Here is a 23,877-nt window from a genome sequence, read left to right on the forward strand (position 1 = left end):
TACGCTCTGCGGCTTCGGGCTGCCTATGTAGGAGGTAGGTACAGTCATCTCTCTCAGCTTGTGTGTTGTTTACATGGGCTGTGGGAACCTTTCGAAAGGGTGCTGGGAATGACTGGAAAAACAAAAGCTTGTTTGGTGGCATAAAAGAAATGTTAATGTTTTGGTCCTTCTAATTCCTATTGTTTGTTTACACTGCAGTGTGGTGGGAACAAAATTGATTGAGTAGGTTAGACATGACATAGCAAAGATTCAAAAAGAGAAACTTAAAATTGAAGCAATTTACCCTTCCTTCATAAAATCTTTTTGAACTTTGCAAAAAATGAGGGTTCCTGAGATGTTCCTTACATTCACTTGTCTTTTACGGGGTTGTCATTTCATATTGCATTTGACCTGCTTAGTTGGTGCTGAAAGGAATGTTTCCAAACAGCTTCTCCTATACCAACTTCTTCCTGCGCTAGTTATTGGTTTAATCTGACTTTTTTGTAATGAATTTTGTGCAGTTGGTTTTCTACCATTTTAGTTCCCTGAATTCAAGTGAGAAGGGAACTAAAAATCAGATTGAGTTGGCTCAGTGTGATGTGGGATGTATGTTAGAGCTGGCGCAGGGGATGCACAGCTGGTAGTGAATCCTTTGGGCACTGGCTGGCCATTAGATCAGCTTAACTGTGCCCTGAAGCCTCACAGTTGTGGTTTCATGATCTGCTGAAGCTGGTGTGGAGTATGTGCTGCAACCAAAAGGGCTGATCTTGCTGCCTTCCACTCCTTCTTGGCTTTTGTGGTTGCACCATCCACTGCTCAAATCCAGCTGGTTGTGAACCAACACGAGTGCTAGTGCTGCCTGACTTCTTAGCCTTTTGGGTAAAGGGAGAATGGGATTTCCCCTTTTAACAGCAAGACAAATTTAAGTAATCTGAAAATGTTTATAATCTGTATAGTAAACTGCAGAACTATTGTCATATGTATCATACTGCAAACTATATGCTTGACAAAAATCACCTTCAGCTACTACTGGCAATTCAACTTACAAAATTGAGCATGCACTTGCTCTTCAAAGGTTTTTCCCCTGGAGTTTTCTTCATATCAAAGTCATAGCCGTGCCAATCTGGACAAACTAATCCTTTTATACAGTAGAGCTACCTTTAACACAGTGATCAAAGCTACAGTGTGCAGAAATATTAGTATTCAAATCTGTAAAACACAAGGGGAACAAATTGTTCTATGAGCAGCAGAGCTAACAAAACCTAGTTTCCTGTGGATTTGTATCCTCTTGTCTGCTGCTGTAACCCATCACTGCAGTAACAGAGTCCTCATTACTGTCCTATTATCTTCTGTGCCCTGCCTTATCATGGTATGTTCAGATCCTGCAGGCTGACTACTATGCTACTCCCCATATAACCTACCAAGCTTTTTTTAGTTTGCTAGTTGGGCTAAAGGCACCATGTGCTGTGACTACTGCAGAGTGATGTGTATGCTTGCTGGCTGCTGCCACAGAGGAGAAAAAAAAAAAATCCAGAATTCTACTGATTGTAGAGCTGAGAGTTTAACTTTTGTGCTATTCTTTCTGCCTATTAGTTGCCATCTTCAGAAAAGAATTAGGATTTTGTTATAGGACACGTATTTTTTTCTCTTTGCTTTTTTTTCAGAATGACTTTTTGGAAAGGTGTGTAGTGCCACTGAAAAGTTTCAAGTATAAAACTTCTAGTAGTTAGCTATTTTTCAAGATCAGTCTTAATTGTTGTTACAGCTCATTATGCTGTTTAATAAAACATGTAATCCTTTTTAAAAGTAGGTTAGGTTTGTAGTTAAAGTAATTTTTTTTTTTTTTTGATAAACCAAGTTTGGGAATCTGAGCAATTGTTGTATGGTAATGTATTTTCTCATATTAATCACGAATTTCATAGTAATGTCTTATGTTATTCATGATATTTTAACCCTGCAGTTTAGTTGAATATATTCTTGTTGTTGTAAAACTCCAGTTGAACTCTTAAGTTCTGAGGTTTTTTCTATACCTATTCCTGTGTATTATTCTGCATCTCTCAGTTACATTTAACATACCTGATCTTTCTGATGTTTTTTGGCATCCCCCTTTAAGATCACTGTTGTCAACTATCACCTTTTTTGAAACTGTTTTTGTTTAATTGGCATTTCAAACCATTTTTTACATTGTGTGCCTACTTGGAGTGCTGCATATTTACAAAGTGCCTACTTGGAATGCTGTATTCAGTTTGTAAAGTACCAATTGTAATATTCCCCAAAACATTTTATATACATCCTAACAATTTTTTTTAATTGAATATCATTCTTCAGTGCACTATCAGGAGAGAACGTGTCTTTTTCTGAATTAATTCATAAAATCCAGAAAGTTGACGAGTAGAATATTCACCTTGACATGCAGTATCTTGTTGATTGTTCTTTTTGTCTGTCATGTATTTCCCTTTTTAGCTAGCTTGGTTAGACTGTCTGAAGTTCTTACAGTTCCTTCTCCTGCCTTAACCTTAATAATTTTCGTGTGAGTGGGTTTTGCCACTTTATGCTTTCTGGACCATTAGGGACTAGTGAAGTAGTTCTAGTACAAAATCCTGGCTTTCTGCTGTTAACCCCTTTCTGCAAGTTAACAGACCACTTATTGCTTTTTCTTTTGATACTTTGCTGCTGGCATCTAAACACAAATAATGGTTTCCCCTAACGCCAAGATTAATTTTACTTAATGGTCTCTTGAGACTTTGGGGAAGGCTTCTTAAAAGTCAGTTTTTTAGCAATTTCTCCTTTGTTCACTGTTTTTATAAAATTCTACTAGCCTAAAAAAAGCATAGTTTCCTTTCCAGAAACCATGCTGCTTATGTTCTCTGATATCAACCTGCGTATGTTTTACAATAGTATTCTCTAAACAATTGTTTCAGCTAGCTTGCTGATGCATAAAAGGCTTGTTTGTTTGTAACAAGCTAAATCATATTTACTGGCTCTTCTAAATCTAGGTGAGTACTGTGTTTTCTCACATTCTAATATTTGATATTTTTAGTGGGAATTCAATGTAATTTTTTAATATTTACAAATTATTTTTTTTTCTCTTGTTCCTCTGACATAACCCAGTTCTGATTTCTGGTAATGAAATGAGAAAATGTAGAAGTACCAGATTTTCTCCAGATGAGGTGTTAATGGTTGAGGTTTGTTAGCTCTGTTCCACTCCCCCAAATTGTCTAGTGGAGTGCTGGCAGCTGAGAAATGCGTGTGCTTAGATAGCCTTTCTTAGACTTTGAATTTATGATCTAGGAGTCTTGAATTCAGGTGACAAACACTGGGAGATGCTCAGTGGAGAGGGAACAACCAGGAGTATAGAGGTCTCCCTAATTCCTGAACGGGCAGATGCCTGTGATTTGTTCTTCCATCTGCTTTTTGTATCCCTTTTCAGGAAGGAAAACAACCTGCAAACTCCAATCAGGGCGAGTCATTTATCTTTTCTGAGGAGAAAAATGGCAGCCAGGACTGTATGGTAGTAGACCATTCTAAGAGCCTGTGCAGACACAGTGTGTAGGAGATAAAGCTCTGAAACTACTGTAAATGTTTTGGTGAAGAATAATCAGTAATGTTAGTCCAACAGAGGTGTAATAACTTTTTAACTAATATTTTGAATGAAAGGTCAAGCTCATTAAAACATCTGAATTTAATGTGTTTTATCAAGCTGGAAGTTTTGGGAAGAGGATCCAAACATTAAAATTACTTTTCTATATTTTATTTGGAATGTTCTGTTTTAAAATATGTTTATGAAATAATTTCAAAACAGAAGAATTGCCACACTGGATCACGCTGACATTCTATCCTAGTATCCTGTGTCTGATAGCAACCATAAAAGAGAAAACTGTGTACAGGAACCCAGGAGTTCCCTAATTCTTCACACAAGCCATCTCGAAAACATCTGTACATAGGGGAACATTGAGAACAAGATAAGTATTAGATAATTTTCTTTTAATGCTTGCTCTCCAGCTACTTTCAGCTCATGGAGTCTCTGAGTCAGATATTGTTTCTGTCTATTCAGAAACTCTTGAATTATTTCTTTTCAGTGAACTTGTCTGTTTTCTCCTTGAACCTATGTAAATTTTTGATCTCCATTGCATCCTTTTGCAATGAATTCCACAGGTCTACCAGTTATTGCCTGAAGAGTCATTAATGTTCTGAAGGTGGCGCCTACTAGCTTCATCAGCCTAGTATTTGTGTTGAAAGGGGCAATGAACAGAAGGTCAGTTACTATCCTTTACTTTTCATGTCACTTGCCTCTGGCATAGTCCCTTGAAATTGGGCTCTTTGGTCTGAAAGCAACCTTTTTTCAGGTGCCAGTTCTTATATACTTCAGTATTTTTTTCTGAAACAGTGCACATCTGTAAGATGGCAGATATTTTTTCCACTAACTGCTTGATTTTTTTTTTTTTTTTTTTTTTCTTAATTGAAAAGAAGAGGTACTATTTGGGCACCAGTGCTTACTAGTGTTTCAGGATTGAAGTCAACCCTAGGAATGACAACTCCAACTGAAGTTTAGGGGGAAATAATTACTGAAGAATTGCTTGACCCTGTGGAAGTGACAGGTACTAAAGTAAGGATGAGGAGTTCTCACCTGTGTCTCCAGGAAATGGCAATTCCTGTATAGCTGTTCCTGTGGCTGTCTTTTAACACGGTTAGAACATCAGCTTAACAATTGTTAAGCTTCAGTGTCTTGATGATATGGAGCATAAAAAAATAATAATAAACACTCGGAGCTTTGAAATGATAAATAACAAGTTTCCTATGTTAGTATTACAGCTATTGCAACCGGGCAAAGCAAACAAAAATTCAGTTTTTGTAATTGAAGTTGTCTGTTGATAGTGTGTTGTCAACTTAATTTTTTTAGTTATCATCATATATGTAAGTACTCTTGTGAAGAAAAGTAAATTTAGTGCTTGCTTGTTTTCTGTAAACCTCTAAAGCCTTTATTTGAGTGATTTGTAGAAGATGAATGTATAAGAAATAGGTTCTGCAAGCTAGATCTTGAGGTCTTATTAAGATGTTAATGGTTTATGACATAAAGTGTTTCTTTGAAAGCTGTTTTAAAATAATAATAATAATAGATTTTTGTATTTTTTTTTGTCAGATTGATCTCTTATCACAAAGACAAATCTGAAGATGCTTGTGATGCATTGTCACTCACTGTTTAATTTTCTGTTGCCACTACTGATAGGCTGCTGTATCAGTTCTTATGGAGTACAGGTGAAGACAGATAAATGAAATCCAGGTCTGATCCTTCAGTCACTGGAGTATACACCTATATATGGTCATAAGAATACCTGTAGAAAGCTAAGCATCTGTATAAATACTTGCTTCATCAGTAACTACAAATGTAAATTTGTCAAACTTCTTAGTGATGTACTTACATTGCCTCAGGATAAAACTGATTATCAGTTTCTCATTGACAACACAATCTAAAAGGTACCAGGAACTTTTCATTAATCTAAGCTTGCATTTATTTAGTTGGAAGAACAAGAAGTTCATCTCTGAAGAACAGGATTTTTCAAGTACACTTAAGTCATTTAGGAACATAAATTCCATTGACTTTGTACTGTGAGAGGAGTAGAACAGAGCTGAAGCAGGGGATTAATTTTGGAAACTAAGCGAACTGAAAAGTGCAGCTGATTACAAATATCAGGCGGCATATTGTGTCAGGGAGGTCTCATTCTTGTATGAGTATTCTTAAGCTGAAATTAACATCTGACTGTAAAATTGTTGAAAGACTTGGTCAGATACAGACAGGGAGAATTAGCAAAATATGAATTCAGAACTTAATTAGGAAAACTTCATGTTTAAACTTAGCTTTAATTGCTGTTTAGAAGTCATGCTTATTTGCTCTTAAGGAGGATATAGAAGTGTCGTTAACTCTCTTTAGAATCAGTGTTTTAGCAATAGTTATTGTACTGCTGTTTTCTTTGCCGGCACATCAGTGGTGCACTAGTAGGCAAAAGACTCCAAAGTCCAAGGAAAACTTTAAGTGAAAACTTTAGAAGATGGTTGAAACTGTACATTTAGGTAAAATTACCTGCCCGCTTTTGCTATGAAATATGAGGGTAGTTTGTTTCTTGACTACTCATTAACTGTTTGGCAGTAGCTAGGAGGACTGCAAAACTTGTTGTATGACTCCTGTTCAGCTATCAGTTGTCTTTCTGTGCCTTATCAGGCTGCTTGACAACTGTTTAATTGAAAAGTTTCACATGCTATTGAAGTGTTATTGTTAGAATAAGTACTTAATTCCAGAAGAAGGATATAATCTCATGGCTTGATAGCAGTAGTCATGGTTTAGGGGGAGGGATGCTATCACTGTCCTAGATAGCAGACTTGTTTATTTTATAAATACAGATTACTTTTTCTGAATAGCAAAGGACAGAACCTTGGCTAATTGTAAATATCTCTGAAAGGGAACAAATATTTTACCATCGTTCTCTTATGAGAACTTTGGATGAGAATTCAAATGCTACATCCAGTGTAACAGATGGGAATCTTGTCCCGGAGAAGTTGCAGTAATAAGGATGAAACTTGCTTATTTATTTTTATTTGGGTCATTATGCATATAAAAAACCCCAGCAGTAAGCACTATGTTTGAAAAAAAGAAACGGATGAGAAATGGTAGCAGAAGAATGATTTCAGATTGCTTCTACACTGGCTTGCCACTAGGACAAGGGGTATTGCACTGTTAAATGTGAATAATAGAGTTCATATACATACTTCTTTTCTCAGCAGATCTTGTTTTGCTTTATTATCTGTTAACGTGTTACGCAGCTACAATACTTGTATATTACTGCTGGTAAAAATGTCTTTCACAGATTCTAAACATAGTGGTTTAGAGGAACTATATCTGCCTGGATTATTTGCCTAGCTGATGGGGAATAGATGGAGAGATGCTACTTCCCCCCCCACACTCCCAGGTCTCTAATCACAGAATAATGGAGATGACTTGTTAATGAAGCAAATTTAGAAATTGTGAGTAAGGGAGGAGACTTCATTTTAATTCTTTCAGGGAACTTTGTTCCAGTTTAATTTGAAAGCAGCGGACACAAGTTTTTTACAGCATTTTTGATCTTTGCTCACTACAGCTCTTCTCATTTCTTTTGTTTGTCAAATCCAAATGAATCTTTGGAACCAAAATGAGTGCATCCATTGAGTGATTTTGTTGTTGTATAGAATTATGGTGCTCTCTTTATTATAAGTTGTCAAGTGTTGCATAGGAAGCTTTGCATAAGTCATTAATATGACAAATTTGAGCTTTTGTCTAGGGGGATACTGGGGATGCCTTCACTAAGAACCCTAAACTTTTCTGTGGATGAACAGGCATGAAAGTTCACATTGCACTTACAGTCTTTTAAAAAGTCAATGCTAAGGGTTTTTTATTATCAGTTTAAGGAAGTGCAGAAGTTAACAGATTTTAGAACTTTGGAGTTGGTGATTTTTAAGAAAGCATAGTTAAATGCATTCTATGAGGTTTCTGATGTTTCATAGACTAACAAAAGGTTGCTTTATTAGTAGCTTTAATGAACAAATCGCTTTATTGGCTTAGACATACTGGTTGCTTTGTCGGTCCAAACTGCTATGGGTTCTTGTTTCAATTCACCATTGTGCTAGAGTAGAGAAGTGATAGCCATTGACCTTCTGTTAAAGCACAATAAAAAGTTTTTTGTGAAGAAGGAAAGTGTGCAGGGAAAAGAGCAATGCAGTTCTCTGACTTGAGTTCAGCAACGTAAAAATCAAGAGCCTGTGTACCTCTCCTGCTGCTTTTCTTACTAGGTGGTTCAGTACAGTGAACCACCTGAAACAAGAAAAGGCGAGATTAACTTTCTGAAGGCTGTTTTTCATGGAACCTGTGTATAAAGTAAGAAGGTATTTGTATTGTAGCTGTAAGGAAGCATATCAAGTAGGTACTTAAGTATTTAGTTCTGAATGGAAAGTGTGTTAGTCTTCAAAAAAATTATTTTTTTATTATCGATTGTCTGGTTTGTTAAGTGATTAACACACATGACTTAACCGTAGCATTTGATTTAAGTGACCATATTTTACCACTTGAATTACTTCCTAAGAATTTGTTTAAATAAGCAAATAGTTTTGCTTTGGTTTTGTTTTGTTTGTTTGTTTGTTTTTTTATTGGCTGTATGGTTAAGACAGGAAATTTGTTAGGTGCCTTAGACTTTTGTTTGCAATAATAATTAGTTCTCAAAGTTGATGTCTGTGTAATGAAAGGATGCTAAATCAGGTGGGATTACACTGCAGTCCCCCAGCTCATTCTCGGAGTTATCAGATTTCTTTACTTGTAAAAGATGAGCATCTTCCTGTAACTAGAATAACAGTGTTGCAGCTGAAGCTGGGGATCCAGACAGATTTGCCAATTGTATTTACATTACATAACACGTGAAGTTATAATCATGATTAAAAGGATTAGGAACTTTTTAATGAAAGCACTGTATGAGAACAATTTACCTTTCTCTGTAAATACTATTTTTGTTTTTTTTTTTTAGGGTGGGGGAGCACAGTGCAGCTCAGATTTTCTGTAGCTGTCTGATTTTTCTTTGCAGATTTGCAATGGAGCACTTGTCATTTGGTGAGAACAGCTGCAGGAATATAGTTTACACTTCAGTTGTACTTTAAGTTTTGTTGTAAGGATCGTGTTGTGTGCTTGGTTGTTATGATGTGTTGGGCCTAGTTCATAGTGGGGTGTCTATTTTTATTACAATAAAGTGTTTGAATTATTGTTTTTCTTATGGAGCAGTTTTGTTCCCTGATGTGTTCCTGATTTCTCAGGAAAGGAAGTTTTCATTGAGACAATTTATTGGGGAAAATTCTGACAAGCAGTGCAGCTGTCCTTGCATAAATTTATCTAGATTTCATTTTTGAGACAGTTGTTCACTATAGACTTCTTTTTGAAGTTAGGAATGAGATTAGGAGAGTTTGTATATGAGCATACTGAGAAGTAGCAGCTTACTGAGGACGCGTTCATACTGTGCGTTGCTAAGCCTGTTCAGAGAGGAGCTGACTTGCCACCATGCTCTGTTTAGCAGCTGTAGTTTAGCAGTGCTATTTAGAGGAAGTACCTTTTGACTTGCTTTAGTTTTCTTCTGAATCTTACAGCATCAAAATGTCATTAATATAAAATTTGCATGGCTTTGCATGGAGGAAACTTAGAGCAGAAAAGCATATTTTTTCATTTCCCCTTCCCATGAGTTGGAGTTCTTCATTGTCACTATATGCAGTGCTCTCTTTCCTACTTCTTCTGGTTACTGCCTTCCACTTTTCATCTTTCTCTCTGTGGTCTTTCAGCATGTGCTAAGAGGTTTTTTGTTTGCTGTCTAGTGCATTCTTTTATTGGTTCTGTCTCTCTTCTGGCTGCAGTCTTTTCCCCTCTCCCTCCCTGCTTGTCCAGTTCTGCCCTCCCACCCCTCTTTTGCATTTTAATGCTGTTTCAGTAGTTTTATATGTTTCCAAAATACTTGGTTTTCCTTTGTGAGCCAGAGAATTTCTTGAGTCAGCCCCGATTTTTGAAGGAGCAACCTCTTCCAGATGCCATGTTAGCACCCTCTTCTGCCAGATGATAACATGTTCCTCAACAACTCTGTGCTTGCCACTGAGTATGTACCTCAGCTCCCCGATGCACAAAATTAAAAGGTAACTTATGCTCTCAGAATTGTTTAGACTCAGTGAAGGTATCTGAGGTTTTTGATGTTATAATGGTTACTGTAAAAATACTGTAAAAGTAGTCAACATGGAAATTTAGTTCAGAGGCAGCAGTTGACTAAACATGATTCATATTTGTAAATTCTTGATGTCCAGAGTATAGTTATGAGTAATGGAATGGAAGAGGTTGTGTGGCTTTGAATAATACTTTTTAACCCTTCATCCTACTATCTGGAAACTTGTATTTTAACAACCTGCTGTTGGGGAATTGATTTTGATGTTGTGTTGATATTATAATGACTTCACACCATCTGTAACTTGAGTGTGTGATGGCAGGTGATGCCAGCTGTACATTTCAAAGCAAACTGGTAATTCTGGTGCAGTTTTCATTGGAAAGATAAAGTTAAAGAAATAAAACAAATTGCAGAATTCTAGCTGCTCAGAGCTCTGCTGCAGTTAGCTTTTTCTTTATATGTTTCTTCATCAATATCAACTTCCCAAACATCCATCTCATTAACAAATGGCAGCCCACAAATTGTGTGTAATGAAGAAAGAAGACGCAACTAACGTGCTTGTTTTAAAACCAGTAACCATCTGCAAAATACCATAAAATGTGTACTGTTTTGACCTTAGATATCACAGTGTCTGCAATAAGGAAAGTGCATTTGATACTCATCTTTCAAAACATATACCTCAGAACACTATTCCTCTAGAGAAATGATAAAATCCTTGATTATCATGCAAGAACTTGCTGCAATACAGGGAAAGTCCCTGTAGTAGCTTAGCATTGTGCCTTGGAATCAGGTTTCTCTCTGACCCTCTTCCCTAGTTTTCTAATAAGCCCCTACCACTAAGTTCATGATCGGAGGCAAACTTTTTGTAGGTGTATTTGCATCAAATAGTACCAGGCCCTGCAGAGATTGCCAATGAATCTTCACCATCCCGTGGTAAATATTTGCTCTCCTCCCCACTAAAATCAACAAAATCTGTGGGTCTTACATACTCACACACCAGAATGTAATGTACTTAATACAGTTCACTAAATGTTCTTATGGAAGTAAAGGGAGGGAAAGCAAACAACTACTAAGTACCCAGATGAACTCACATCTACAAATAAGAAAAGACCTAACCCCTCTCTTTTTTCAGGTAAGCAAGGTATTGAGAGGAACTGGCTAGTCTGAGTTTAACCAAGGTGGACCTAAGGGAACCTTCAGAAGACAAATCTAGGCCCTAGGTATGGGATTATGCAGTCTATTGTGGCCTCAGGAGAGGAGTTTTGTGGAATGGCATAAACTTTCCCACTCTTTTAAGTATTTGGTATATCACAGGTAGATAGTAATTGTCTATTTTGCCCTCCTTCAAAGACAAAGACATTTTTACTTTTCCCATATTCCTTGAAAAATCTGTCTGCATTCCACAGGTTTTCAGCCAGCTCCTATTAATTAACATAGCCCAGATGAAATCAGAGTTTGTGTTCTCAACTTGAAGTTATTCTGAAGGTTGTTCTCTGTCTTTGAAATCTGGAAGTCTTCTATACCTGGTCTCTTCAGCTATATCAGTTTGACTAATAGAAGAGATTTTTTGCTTTGTAGTATCAGTGCTTCTAACACTTCTCCAGGCCAAAATTGTTGTCTTAGAAGACTCTATTTCACTTAATTTGAGCAGAATGTTAACCCGGCTTTACAAGTTCAATTTCCCTAGCTTAGAGTCTAGTTCTGCCTTGAGTGAGACTCTGGCTCATTCGATTTCCATAGGGCTTCTGTCTTTATCACTGCCTCGCTAATCAGAAGTTATTTTTAACTCACATAGCTACCTTTTTCATCAGTCCTTTGGCAGGTGGAGATATAGACAGAGTAGCGGCACGATAGTTAGAAGAATTGGGGTTTCTATTCCTAGCTTCTGCCACTGACATTCTCCGAGATTATCTTATTTAAGAGCATAATATTCCTTTTTGTGCCTCATCTTCTATAAAATTAGAGTACTTAGCCACATCAGTAAAATGTTTCAAGATCTTTGGGTAAACACTATTCTGAGTATTTGTTTCAGGAGATCACAGTCTGTGATGATAGTGCAATAATACAGTTTTACTTCATTGTGGAAAAGAAGCAGCACCAGTAGTTCACCATTCTGCATTCAAATGGCAGTCTGTAACTTCTGTAATATTCTTAAGTTAATGTGGTCTTTAACATATGAATAACTATTCATTGTTTAATGGGAGCAGTGACTTAAAATGAGTTGCTATTAGTTTTACTGGGCATAAGATGTTTTAATGAAAATGATTTATATTAATTACGTCAGTGTTTATGGAACTGTTTTAGCAGGTGCTGAATTTCTGTCCTGTTGGTATTGTTCAAAACACATTTAATAAAACATAAATATTGTTTTCCTGTAATGCATGCAATATCCAAGACAGACCCACAAACTCCAAATGAGAAGTAACTCTGCTTAATGGTCCACATCTAAATGTTTTTTCCTCTCATGGAAACAGCTTACTGCTATAGTTGCTGCATTAATCCATAATCCAATAAAGGGGATTTATTTGAGGGGTTGAAGGGAGAGAGAAGAATGTGTCTGTAGTGCACTGTGGGCAATAGTTATTCTAAAAATAAGCTGGAGCTCTTGCGTGGCTCCATGTTTGCCTTTCTCAACGCGTGAGACACACACTAAAGTTTCACGGTAAAATTTTAAGGTGCGATTATGTCCTTTCTCCTACTCCTCAAGGAAAAAGACCACACCAACAAGCCAAACAGTAAACTCCACAGGCCCAAGTTGTTCTATCTGTTATTTCAGCTGTCACAAATGCAGGGATAACTGGGCCACTACTTAAATCCATACAATTGACCTGCATTAAATATCATATTAATATCATAATGATTGAATGCTGAGCCTCCAGCTTTGGTAAGAATTTGGTGTACAACTCTACTTTGGTATACCTAGCACACCTCTAATAGCATATATGCACAAATATATGACCTCAAGACTCTTCTGAAATTAAGCACTGTATAGGTATGTCTTGTGTCAAAGCTCCCATGTAATTTATATGTAGTAATCTGTTTGAATTAAAGTCATTCCTGATTGCAAAGAATGCGTGCGAATGGCTTGTACCTGCAGCTGAGGGAGGGCTGGCAGATTCTGTACGTGGATTTTTAAAGCTTTAAAGGCAAAATTGAAAGAAGGAATGCATCGGTATTTATTGACGCTGATAAGTATTTCGTTGTCTGGTTCCTCCAAGGGTAAGCTGATGGTCACTGCTACAAGTTTTCATGTTGAGACCTTATTGATAGAATTGCACACATTTTCTTTTCCCTCAAAGGAAGCTAAGACTATGATGCAGCTTTCTTTGAGTTTGGTGTTTCATAGAAACTGAATGCAGGATTTTCAAATAACATTAGTTGTTTTTGCTAGAGTTTGAAAGGTACAGTTACGCGATTCAATCTCTGGAAAGTGAGCTCTGTGGAGTTTTTGACTCTAAATGTCAGGTAGAGTAATTTTCATTCCTTTCCCTCTCTTCTGATGTGAAGTCTTTCCCTGTAATTTTTAATGCAGTTTGTAAAAAACTCTGAAGAAACTTTATCAGAATTCTCAGACTTTTGAGAAAAGATGTTAGTTCTTACCTCTCTTCCTTTGAATATGGGTTGACTTCTAAGAGCTGTTAAATGCCCTGTGTGGATCTTGTAAATCACCGTCTGTAAGATAGACTATTCATACTTTATTTGGAAATGTTGCTCGTTTCCCATGTCTGAAATGAATTTCACAAAATAGCCAAGATGACATGCTGATTTCTAGTGCTTGAAAATTTCTCATGTTAGAGTTGTCATTTAATGAACTAGTGCTTTACTTTGATTTCCAGTGTACAGTTTAGATACGAATAATGGTACTGTGCTCTTAGGAGTAGATATAAAAGCTTGGAAATCATTTGGTGCTCAGATGCACATGTATCTTCCTGTGAGTCAGATTAATTGGAAAGAAAATTTGAACAGGATTAAGCAAAGGCATGTGAATTATAGGCCTTAATTTTGGTTTTGGCACCTGTCATCATGTGATACAATCAAAGCCTTGAGCTGTCTACAAAATGCTCGAGCTCGTCGGCTGCAAAGAGAAGCTTGCAGACATCACCAGAGCGTAATCCGTAAAGCTTTGCCTGCCTGGGACTGGAAACAGCACGGGCAAGAACTGCTGTGAGCATCCAGGAGATCCTGAAGCAAGGTGAGGAGAGGCAAAAAATGGCTCTCGCAAGCTTATCTCAGTTTGAGTCCGTGTTCCAGGTAGTAGTGAAGGGCCGGGGGAGCAGGACACATCCCTCCAGGGTCAGATACAGCAGTAGCTAGCAGGCAGATCTGGTGTTCTGGCCTGCAGCTCCTCATTCCTCTCTCAGCTGGCAGTGGACTAGTTGCTTCTAAAAATAGTACATGTTACAGATGCTCCTGTTACTACTGCATGAAGGAATGGGATCCTTCTGCTCTGTGTGGATAGAATTACAGTCCCTGCACACGAGCAGAAGCAGAGCTGCAGGAAACCACATCTCGGTGGACACTGGTGTCTGCAGCACCTGAATCTGCTTCTGGTGCTGCTCAACACCTGGTTTATATATTGCTGCTTCTAAATGCAGGTTTTGTAGGTCTTCGAATACTGTCATCCTAATTTAAACAGCAGCCAGCAGGAGGGTCTAGCATGCAGTATGCCATTAGAAAGGGTTGACTTTTTTCCTTTATTGGGAGTTTGGGAATTAGTATAAAGGACATCCAGGTTTTTGGAAGGAAATACTTCTCAGATTAGATTGTTATGGTAGAATTCTTTTAGTAAAGACAGTCTTGTTTTTTAACAAGATCGGTCAATTTAAAGTTGGTTTCATTTTTACTCTTGCCTTCCTGTGCTTTGCTGTTGAAGTGGTGGTTACTGGGAGGGAGTACTGTATCCCTTTTAAGTTTTAATTCTTTTCTGTTTGTTCATTCTGAGTGCTGCTATTTTATAAAGTCAGACAGAATGTTTTGTTAGCAAACAAATGGGAAGTATAAAGCAAACAGCCCTTCCTTCTCTTAATAAATGCTTCCATTATTCTTTCTTATTAGTTAGATAGAATTTTATGTCATGGGCCAAACTTGAGTTGGTAGCCAAGCTGGAAATGATAATAATGTCTCAGTTGTGGGAAATGGATAAGGTTCCTGATAAACTTATTTTGAAAGGTGCCTGGTGTTGTCTTGAGAGTCTTTTGTCTTTTCTTAGTTTAGACTTACTGGCTTTGCTAACTCTTAAAGTAATACTTTCTCTCTCGTATTTTTTTCTTTTTTTTTTTTTTTTTTTTTTGTTGTTGTTTTGGGGTGGGTTTTTTTTGTGAGATTGGAATTTAGTATTATACTGATCCTCATACTGTTGGAAATTGTTGGCATGGATTGTAAAGAATTGAGCTTTATCCAGTTCAAATAGGAGGATACATGCAATGAATGCAATATTTATTTTCCCATTTAAATATTAATATCATAAAAATATTTAGATGGTCACAGAACTGAAGTATCTTGCAGGATAGTTTAATAATATTGCATATGAATCTGGATGGACACAGAGGTTTAACTGTTTATCCGAATTTCTCAATTTACTAGGGTGTTGCACAAAAACTGAGTGACTGTACACAAGTTACTGAGAGCCTGAGACATGTTCTCATTGAGAGTAGCTTCAACGTTGTCCCAAGAATTCTCTGCCTATCCAGTACCTTGTGGTGATTAACTCTTAAAATAACAAAGGCCTGGATAGGCTGAGCTTACACGTGTGAGAAATTACATATATAGATAAATGGATGAACTGCTTCAGAGCGGTCCATTGGATTCTGGATATAGAGTAGGATGGCAGGGAAGGTGCCTTAGACCAGAGTGCTTTGTTTCTCTCACAGTTAGCTACACACCTGTAAGAACACAGAAAAATGTTTGATGCCTTTGGTACAGACTCCTATCCAGGACCATGCTGGGGAATTTCTTGATGTTTATCCACTTCAGTTATGTTCTGCTTGCTAGAAACTGAAATTTATTCTGTCTGCTGGTACAAGGTAAGTAAACAGAATAGCTAGCTTTCCATACCTGGTGCTAAAATTAGATTGACTGTTCAAAGCATTTGAAAGACCCCAGGGACTGTTAAGAGTTGCTTTGACACACCATTCTTTAATCTTATGCAAACTAAACCGAACAGGAAATAAAATTGCAGTCTCCTTATTATCAGAGACTGATTGCTAGGCTCTTCAGTTGTTTCAGTAGAAAACTTGGCATCTTACCTCTTTTGACACTGCAATTTCCCATTAGGGTAAATTTCACTGCCTCTCTGCAGGTATTTGTATCTGTGTTGCTCTGTGAGGTTTTTTCCCTTGTAAATCATGATCTGAAAATAGGTATGGAGAGTAGTGTCTTAGTAACAGAGAAAAAGCTTGTCTAGCTTTACACACCTAATTTAATGGCACATAAGCCATTAAAAGACTGGTGTACAAGGTGAGTAATAAGTTTTTGCCTACACAGTAGTTTTTTTTTTCAGTCTGAGAGAAGATAATGTTACATTACATTCATTACCCCTACCAGGAGAGGTGAGCCTTGGTCTCTGAACGCATCATTGAAAAAATGCCTTGCCATTTCTGTTTGCTGGCACTCTTCCAAACGCAAAACAGAATTGTTTTGTGAGTAGCTTGATTCACTGTTTTGGAACTGTTTGAGGTTATCATGGATTACTCATGGGAACTGTCGCATCCTGAAAAGTTGGGTTATTCCAGTGCTTATAAAGTAAAAGAAAAAATAAAAATCCTCTACAGCCAAGGTATCATTGGTGGTAGTTTCAGACAGATCCTAAGAGAATCAGCCTTTGATGGGACTAAAAGATCAATGTTAAATAATGTGTTAATGGCCTATTAATGTCCTGTATTTCTTTGTGTGGAGTTGCATGCAATTGCTTCTTCCTTCCCCCTCAGTTAAGCAGGGACCTCAGGGAGGCTGTTGAAACTTTCTTGTAGAAAATTGAGAAAAATACACGGATTAATGTGTAGGCTGCACTGTTGCTTAATGTTTCCACCGAAGTCGTCCTAATCACATCAACATCTGTAAGCATGCACTGGCATTCGTAGATCTGCTAAATTGTCTCCATCTTTCAAACAGGACAAGCTTAATGCAATGCCTCACTTCTTTATGATTGTCTGGACAGTTAGTGATCAAAATACAGAAGTAACGGTTAGTCTTTCACAGTGACCATAGCTTAAATTTTGGTGCCTTTGTAAATTTAATTTGAAGTTATTCTCACAGTAGCTTCCAATGTATGCTATGGCATGCATTTGTTTTCTTCATGTTACTGCTAAATTGCTGAAATGTTTTCCTCCTTGTCCAGCAGTTGAAGACTTTTGTTTAGTTCTATTTAGCAGAACTAAACCTATGTAATCATAAAGAACAAGTTCAGATTGGATTGAAAATGCCCTTTAAGTTTTTATTTGGAGGCTTCAAGGCTGCACAGATATAACTGAGGACCTAATTGGGATTTAGAATTTCTACTGCTGTATATGAAATCAGAAAAAATAATATCAACATTCCCATTCTATTCTTTGGTACCAGCTCTGATAATTAGCATCCACTTTGATCCAAAATTTCAGTCAGCCCACAGGAGTTATTCACCAGTCTCATTTCTTCCTTCAAAATAAAGAGGAAGATGCAACACCAGTAACTCAAAGATTTAACTCTGAATCTCTAGCTGAATCCTAGGTCATCTTGACAGGCAACCTGAAACAGTTTCTTCCCTTCCTGTTACCTTGGTTGTATAACTGTACTGTTGAGAAAATTGTTTTGGCATACCATTAAGATTTTGCAGTGTGTATGGACTGGTGGTCAGAAGTTCCCAAAAATATGCAACTGAGCTCTTAGGCCCATGGCAGAATACTCTTTTTGTTTTGTCACTGAAGTGTTGCACTCAAAAATGCATGTGTTTGACAGAGTTCTTAGCAAGCTCTTTAACTTTTTTTGACTCCTGATATAAAATTTTGCAATAAATAACACTGCCTGTGGCTGCAACTCATTGTTGCTCTGTTTAAAGTGCTGTTTATATGACATAATCTTTCTGAAGCAACGTCAACTGTGATGTTGGTAATGGAGGAGTACAGTAGAGGGGACTCTACTTCATCTGTGTTCCTGTTTATAATCCATCTACCTAAAAGCTTTGCAGTAATTACCTATAGTATCTATTGCTTTTGGACATGGATAGTAAAGCACACTTTAAATACTGCATAATGATGCTTTCCAGCCTTTTCCTTGTTCTATCATACGCCTGTAGTGAAGTTGATAAGAAGCGATGTACTGAGCTGATGAAGGAAAAAAAAACCAACCCACTTTATCTTTTGTAGATTTAGAAAACCTATGTTCTGAAGGTGTTCACTCTCCTTTTGCCTCTTCAGCTTTGAATAGCAGTTTTGATGTTTACGGTGAATTGTGATTATTTAAATGACATCGTTGAAATACAGCAAAATGAGTTTATTTTCTGTGTCGGGAAGCCACCATGACATTGAACTCTGAAGTGTTTCCTCCTTTATCTCCACTGGAGAGTACTACCAGCTGTGCTGCTAAGGCCTCTCATGTATTTACCAAAACGCTGAGTGTGACATGACAGTTGGTCCTGTGTAAAATGTCATTAGAAATTCTGTTAACATCCTGTTATCTTGTCATATGTGCTTATTAGGAGAAACTAGGGCCAAAAGGGACTTTGGGAGATCATTGAGACCCTTCTTCCTCAAGCCAAAATCTGCTGTCTAGATTATCTAGACCAGTGTCTGTTGGGAGTGGTTTGATCTCTTTTCAAGTCTTCAGCGAAGGAAAGTCCATGTTTTCCCTAGCTAGTTTGTTCTGCCACTTTCTGATCTATAGATTTGCCCTACTGCTTTGCCCCCTTCTTAGTGTCACTTTTCCTGTAGCTCAGTTCCGTTTTTCCTTCTCTATTTGCTGTAGATAGGATAAATAGTATTTAGTTTCTTTCTTCCATACACAAGTGCTTATTTGCTTTTTAGAGTGTTTTCCTTTCCTCACTCTAGTCATCTAAGCCAGAGGTTAGCAAATCCGTGTGGCACTGTAGCATCGTCAGCGGTGATGGGTGCAGGCATCCAGCATTGAGAGAACTGCATCTAAAATCATTATCCAGTGGCAGTTTCTGGCTCTGCCGGGCCATATGATGCTCTGAGGTGGCTTGTGCAGCAGCTGCAGGGCATTGCCAGTGCCTGGGGGTTGGTGCTTTATAACGACTGTGACCACAGGAGAGCCCCGATGGATGCTGTAGGGGTTGGGAGCACTCCTGTGCTGGGGGTGGCGGCAGCGGAGGGAAGGGGGCTGTGGCCTGGGGGTGTGCTGTGGAACGAGTCATGCTGAATATCCCTAGTTTTGCAAGGCTCAGCGACAAAAAAAAAAAAAAAAAAAAAGGTGGAGAAGCACTGCTTTGAACTGAACAACTCCATGTTTTGCAGTCTTTTGTGGTAAGTTGCCTTTCCAGGTTTTTGATCGTTGCTGTCTCCTCTATTTGTAGACAACATGGTGAAGACTGAAGTGTTTCCTTTGTCCAATTCGTGAAGGTGTTGTCAAAGGAATAAATATCAATAGGATTTTTTTTTTTTTCCCCCCTGGTGTTTGCAGTACTTCATCTTTTGTTGAAAGTGGCATTATGGAGAAACTATTTGATTTTCACACTTGTGGATTCGGGGAAGCTGGTACCTTTTCCGTACCCAGGCTACTCATTTCTCTACACTTGCTTCAGACAGAACAGCTTCAGACAAAACTTTGGGCTGACCTAGAGGAGAACACAAGTGGCAGACTATTTTAGTGTCCAAAAGCCTGACTTCTGTTTTATAAAATAGGTTCTTCGTGCTTGTCCAGTAACTGTTTTGTGTGCTGAAGCAGCTTCTGTGTGGTTGGCAGAACCCGGTGCGCAGGAATGGTCACTCGTCTGGTTTGCAGTCTCCGGAGTGGAGGGCAAGGTTTTAAAATCGAGTATGTCTACAGCTCCTCCCAGCGGCAGGTCTTTCTCTGCTTCTCTTTGCTGGTACGGCAATGCCAGACCAAGCGGTATTCTGAGAAACACCTCCCCGCCGCGTTTTTACAGAGGTGGGGAGGGGTCATTTTATGCCGGAGTGGTAGGGTTGGTAATAAGGAATTGACTGTGCAATTGACTATGTACCTGTAGCAGCCCACTGGACAGAAAGACTGCCAGAAACCTAGGTGTGCTCCCTCATTCAACATCACTTCATGTTGCCTCGATAGAGGTTTGAAAAACAGCGCATCTCCACAAAGAAAGAAACTACTGCTGCTGTTTTGCACATGCAGTCACCCTGATTCTTCCTGCAGAAAATGTGTGAGATTTGTATTCTAGCCACATATTTAAACCTCTCCTCCCAGCTCTCATCATCTGGCATCATGATTGCTGCAGCATCCTTTTATCAGGCCTTTACAAATGGAGTCTTGCTCTTGCTGTATTAACTCAAGACTGTTGCTGCATACTGAATTTTATTCTTGTACAACAAGCCATTTCAAAGTTGTTTCGGTGATGCTAACACACAGGCAGTGGAGGAGATACCATGACTGTTGGCACCAACTGTTTCTGGCTCTGTGCCAATCCATGTAATTTTGAAATCTCTTCTCTGCTCTTGTTTGTGTATATATAAAGTCTCTGTGTGTGTATATATGCAATGTGAATGTATAATGCTTATATTAAAAACCGCACAGGATTTTTGAAAATCATTCACTCATTAGGCTTTCTCTTACATTTCTCATTGCCTAGGCAGTGGCTTTTATTGAATTCCATTTCAGTTCTGCTTACAGTATTCCCGTTTTCTTATGCCCTTAATCAGTAAGCGTCTGTGTACACTGACAGACTTGCACTGCAAAGTACAAGCCTTCCACCGTGTCCTTGGAGATGTTGAAGACCTGACTGGGCAAAACCCTGAGCAACTTAGTCTGAATTCAGTATTGAACCATGATTTGACAGATGGTTGGATTAGAGACCTCCTGAGATCCCTTAAGTCTGAACTGGTCTGATATTTTTTATTTTTGTGGTCAGAATTGAAAGCTGCCCCTGTAGTCCGTAGTAGAGGCCAAAGCTTCAGTGCTGGAGGGCTAATCCAGTGGATTGGGGCTCAGGGGCTGTTTCTGCTGACCCTTATCAGTGCAGTGGAGCGCCAAACAAATGTGTCAGAAATACCCTGCCTTTTCCTGTCTCTTTGGTTTGGGTGGAGTGCTAGGTTGTGGTTCAGTGCACAGCCACAGGAGAAGCCTTCTGGCTCGGAGTAGGTACATGCTCTGTGGAGGATGTAAAACTTGGAGTGGCTTGTGCAGCAGTACTGATGTGTGCTTCACACCGCGATCACCTCCGTTCTTACCTGTTAGGCTGTACTGGCCTCATCTCTGGTTGCCTTCCCCTTCATCTCTATTGCGTCAAAAAAACACTGTTTATACTTTTTTTTTTTTTAAGAACTTTTATGGCTCCTCCCTATTTTGGCAGTCAGCTGTAAATCATTAAAATATTGAGACTGGTACCATTCATTTGATTTTTAAAAAGGTCGGTCAGCCTTCTGTTGTAAAAGCAAGTGATGACTTTTTTTTATATGAAATTTGAGATTGGAATTTTCATTAATTAGATGTTATTGACTATTGACATGTAATCAGATTTGAGGCTTTTTTTTTTTTTGTAGGGAGATGGAACAGAAGAACACTGGGGAGATAGTAGATTGTCTAAAAATTTTTTTAAAAAGGGTTTCTACAACCCATTCCTCAATTTTACAGGCAAAAATCAAACATCAGTCTGTATACTGGTGTATGTGTGTTAATGTATTGTTTTACAATGTGATACAGTAGGGTTCTCCCCCCCCACACCCTCTTCTCATCCTCCTTTCAGTTTCATGGAGTCATAAGGTGATTTAGATTAGGAGGGACTTCGGAGGTCATCTAGTCCAGACCCCCACTCAAAGCAGGACCAGTTTAGATGAAATTGCTCAGAGTTGCTATTCAGGATAAGTTTTTAGTATCTCCAAGGACAGATATTCCACAGCTTCTCTAGACAGCCTTCTTCAATATTTGACTGCCTGTGATGTGAACATCTTTTTCAGAATATATAGCCAGAACCTTTGTTGTTGCAGCTTGTGTCTGCAGCCTTTGTCCCATCACTACGTGCCACCAAGAAGAGTCTGCCAGAAAGCGCCTCTGCAGGCCAGGTTGTCAGTTATGAAGAGTTAAAGTCTCTCTCTTACTTTTCTGTGACAATAAAAAGCCCATAACATATGAAATTACCTGAAAATATTTCTAGTTTATTCCTTTTAAGACGTGAAAATTAATACATTGGACCTTCTGTAGCAAGCAGATAAATTTGAGCACTGGTACAATATAAGATGCTCTGTCTGGCATGAATTAGTGTAGGAAGATGTTTATCTTCACAGTTGTAGCTTTCCAAGGTAAATTTATTTGGGATTTTTGATATACGGGGAGAAGCTTGTCTTCAGTAAAGCCAAAGGTAGGGTAAAATTATGGTGAAATATTCTTTTTTCATTGTTCTGTCTGCTGTTAAAACTAGTCTTTAATAAATTTAGAATCCGTTCAAGATTCTTACTTGGTCTGTGCTACCTAATACAAAGCAGACTGAAATCTAGAACTTCTGCGTTTTGGTCCCACAAGACATTTAAGTTGTGGAAGGGAGCACAGACAGCAGCTAGCCCGCAGTTACTACACTTGCAAAACTCTTAGCTGCCGTCCTGGAAGACATCTGAATCATTAGCCCTCGGTAGTTAACGAATGAGCTTTTTAGAAGGAGCTGCTCTTGGTGGGTTTGGCCAAGTGTCACACTCACTTCAGCAATACCATCCCCTTCTTGCAGCCGCTATGCCTTCATCTGTCAATCAAGTCTGATCCTTGTTCGGACCTTTTGTGTGTTCGCATTATTTGGTATGAGAATTGTGTGCATTGTAAACTTTGTCAGCAATAATATTTAGCAGTTAAATGAAGGTAACTTAAAATAATGCCCTAATTATTTCCAAAAGATAGTTCACAAAAATAAATTTTTGATAGTTCAATAGTTTAATTAAAAGGTGCAGTGGTGAAGTTGCCTAACAAGTTGCCAGTTGTCTCTGGTTTAACTTGAAAAGTAGCTTTCTTTTAAGAATATAACACCCTTACCCCCTGTCTGGTATTATCAGTGAAAAAGAAGTAATGTTTTTTTGAAACTGGATCTTCTGGGACAGTCATTCAAGAAGTAATGGGTTTTTTTTGATGATTAATTTAGGTAGTTGTAGTAACTCTTGATTAATCAGTCTTGTGGTTGCTTTCTTGTTGTTCCTCCCCCCTCTTTGGAACTCCATTTTCAAAATCTTTTTATCTTTTTGTGTAGTATTTCATGTCGCTTAAATCTTGAACTAGAGGCATTTTGAATAATTAAATGAAACTGCATTTTCACGAGACTATTATCCACAGAAAGATCTTGGGTGTTTTCTAGTAAGTTAATTAGATACCAATTGCAAATTGAATTTAGAATTCTGTTCCTTAACACTTCAAACACCACAAATTAGTAACTTCATGTGCTTTTTTTTATTTTTTTCCTTTTTCCTTTGGGAAACCACAAGTACCCTTCCAGGGGGGCTCTTCATGCATATTATTCCACTTTGTTCCAGAGCGGAACATCATGTAAAATACTCCTTATCTGTCAGGTTGTTTTTTTTTGGTTTTTTTTTTTTTGGTGTGGTTTTTTTTTTTTTTTTTTTTTTTTTTTCCTTGTGTGTGTAAGAGGACATTGAAGCTAGTGATTTAATATGACAGCCAGCCCTTCATTCTTTCACGTCGGTGAAGAGAGTGCTGCTGTTTGTCATCTTTTCTTCGAATGGCCTTTAGGAGGATGACTTGCCCCCAGTGAGATCAAGCTGGAGTGCAGCCGTCATTGCGCTGATAGAAAACAACCTAGCTGTCTTGATATGGTGGCCACTGCTGTCTGCTTGCAGGGATGGCAGAAGACAACCTTTTGCAGAAGAATTCATGGATTAAGCTTGTCCTGAGACTGCCTGCTGCAATGGTCTTAATTGAGACAGCTGATGGTATTACAGAACATCCCTGTGTTATGGACTGAGCTGCTTATGAAGTAGTTCCTCAACTGCTGCAGTTTCTAGTCAGGCACTTTTAAAGGAAGCAAGCACCAATTTAGTTTGGGTCAGAAAGCCACTTTTATAATTCAGTTTGT

General features: G+C 38.2%; 1 protein-coding gene across 3 annotated transcripts in view; it reads left to right on the forward strand.

Annotated features, from left to right (window-relative positions):
• The window catches only part of FBXW7 (F-box and WD repeat domain containing 7), a 191,462-nt gene that overhangs the window by 8,981 nt on the left and 158,604 nt on the right, over positions 1–23,877 (forward strand). Inside the window, exon 1 of one of the 3 annotated variants that reach the window (XM_042807637.1) lies at positions 13,863–13,881. The exons of the other annotated variants lie outside the window; for them this stretch is intronic. The gene's annotated coding sequence lies outside the window, so the exon portion shown is untranslated. Of the gene's footprint in view, positions 1–13,862; positions 13,882–23,877 lie in introns of those variants that run through there. 3 annotated transcript variants of the gene reach the window in all.

This window comes from Tyto alba, unplaced genomic scaffold (assembly GCF_018691265.1).
Source record: "Tyto alba isolate M040663 unplaced genomic scaffold, T.alba_DEE_v4.0 Super-Scaffold_6, whole genome shotgun sequence".
In the NCBI taxonomy this organism is placed as follows: domain Eukaryota; kingdom Metazoa; phylum Chordata; class Aves; order Strigiformes; family Tytonidae; genus Tyto; species Tyto alba.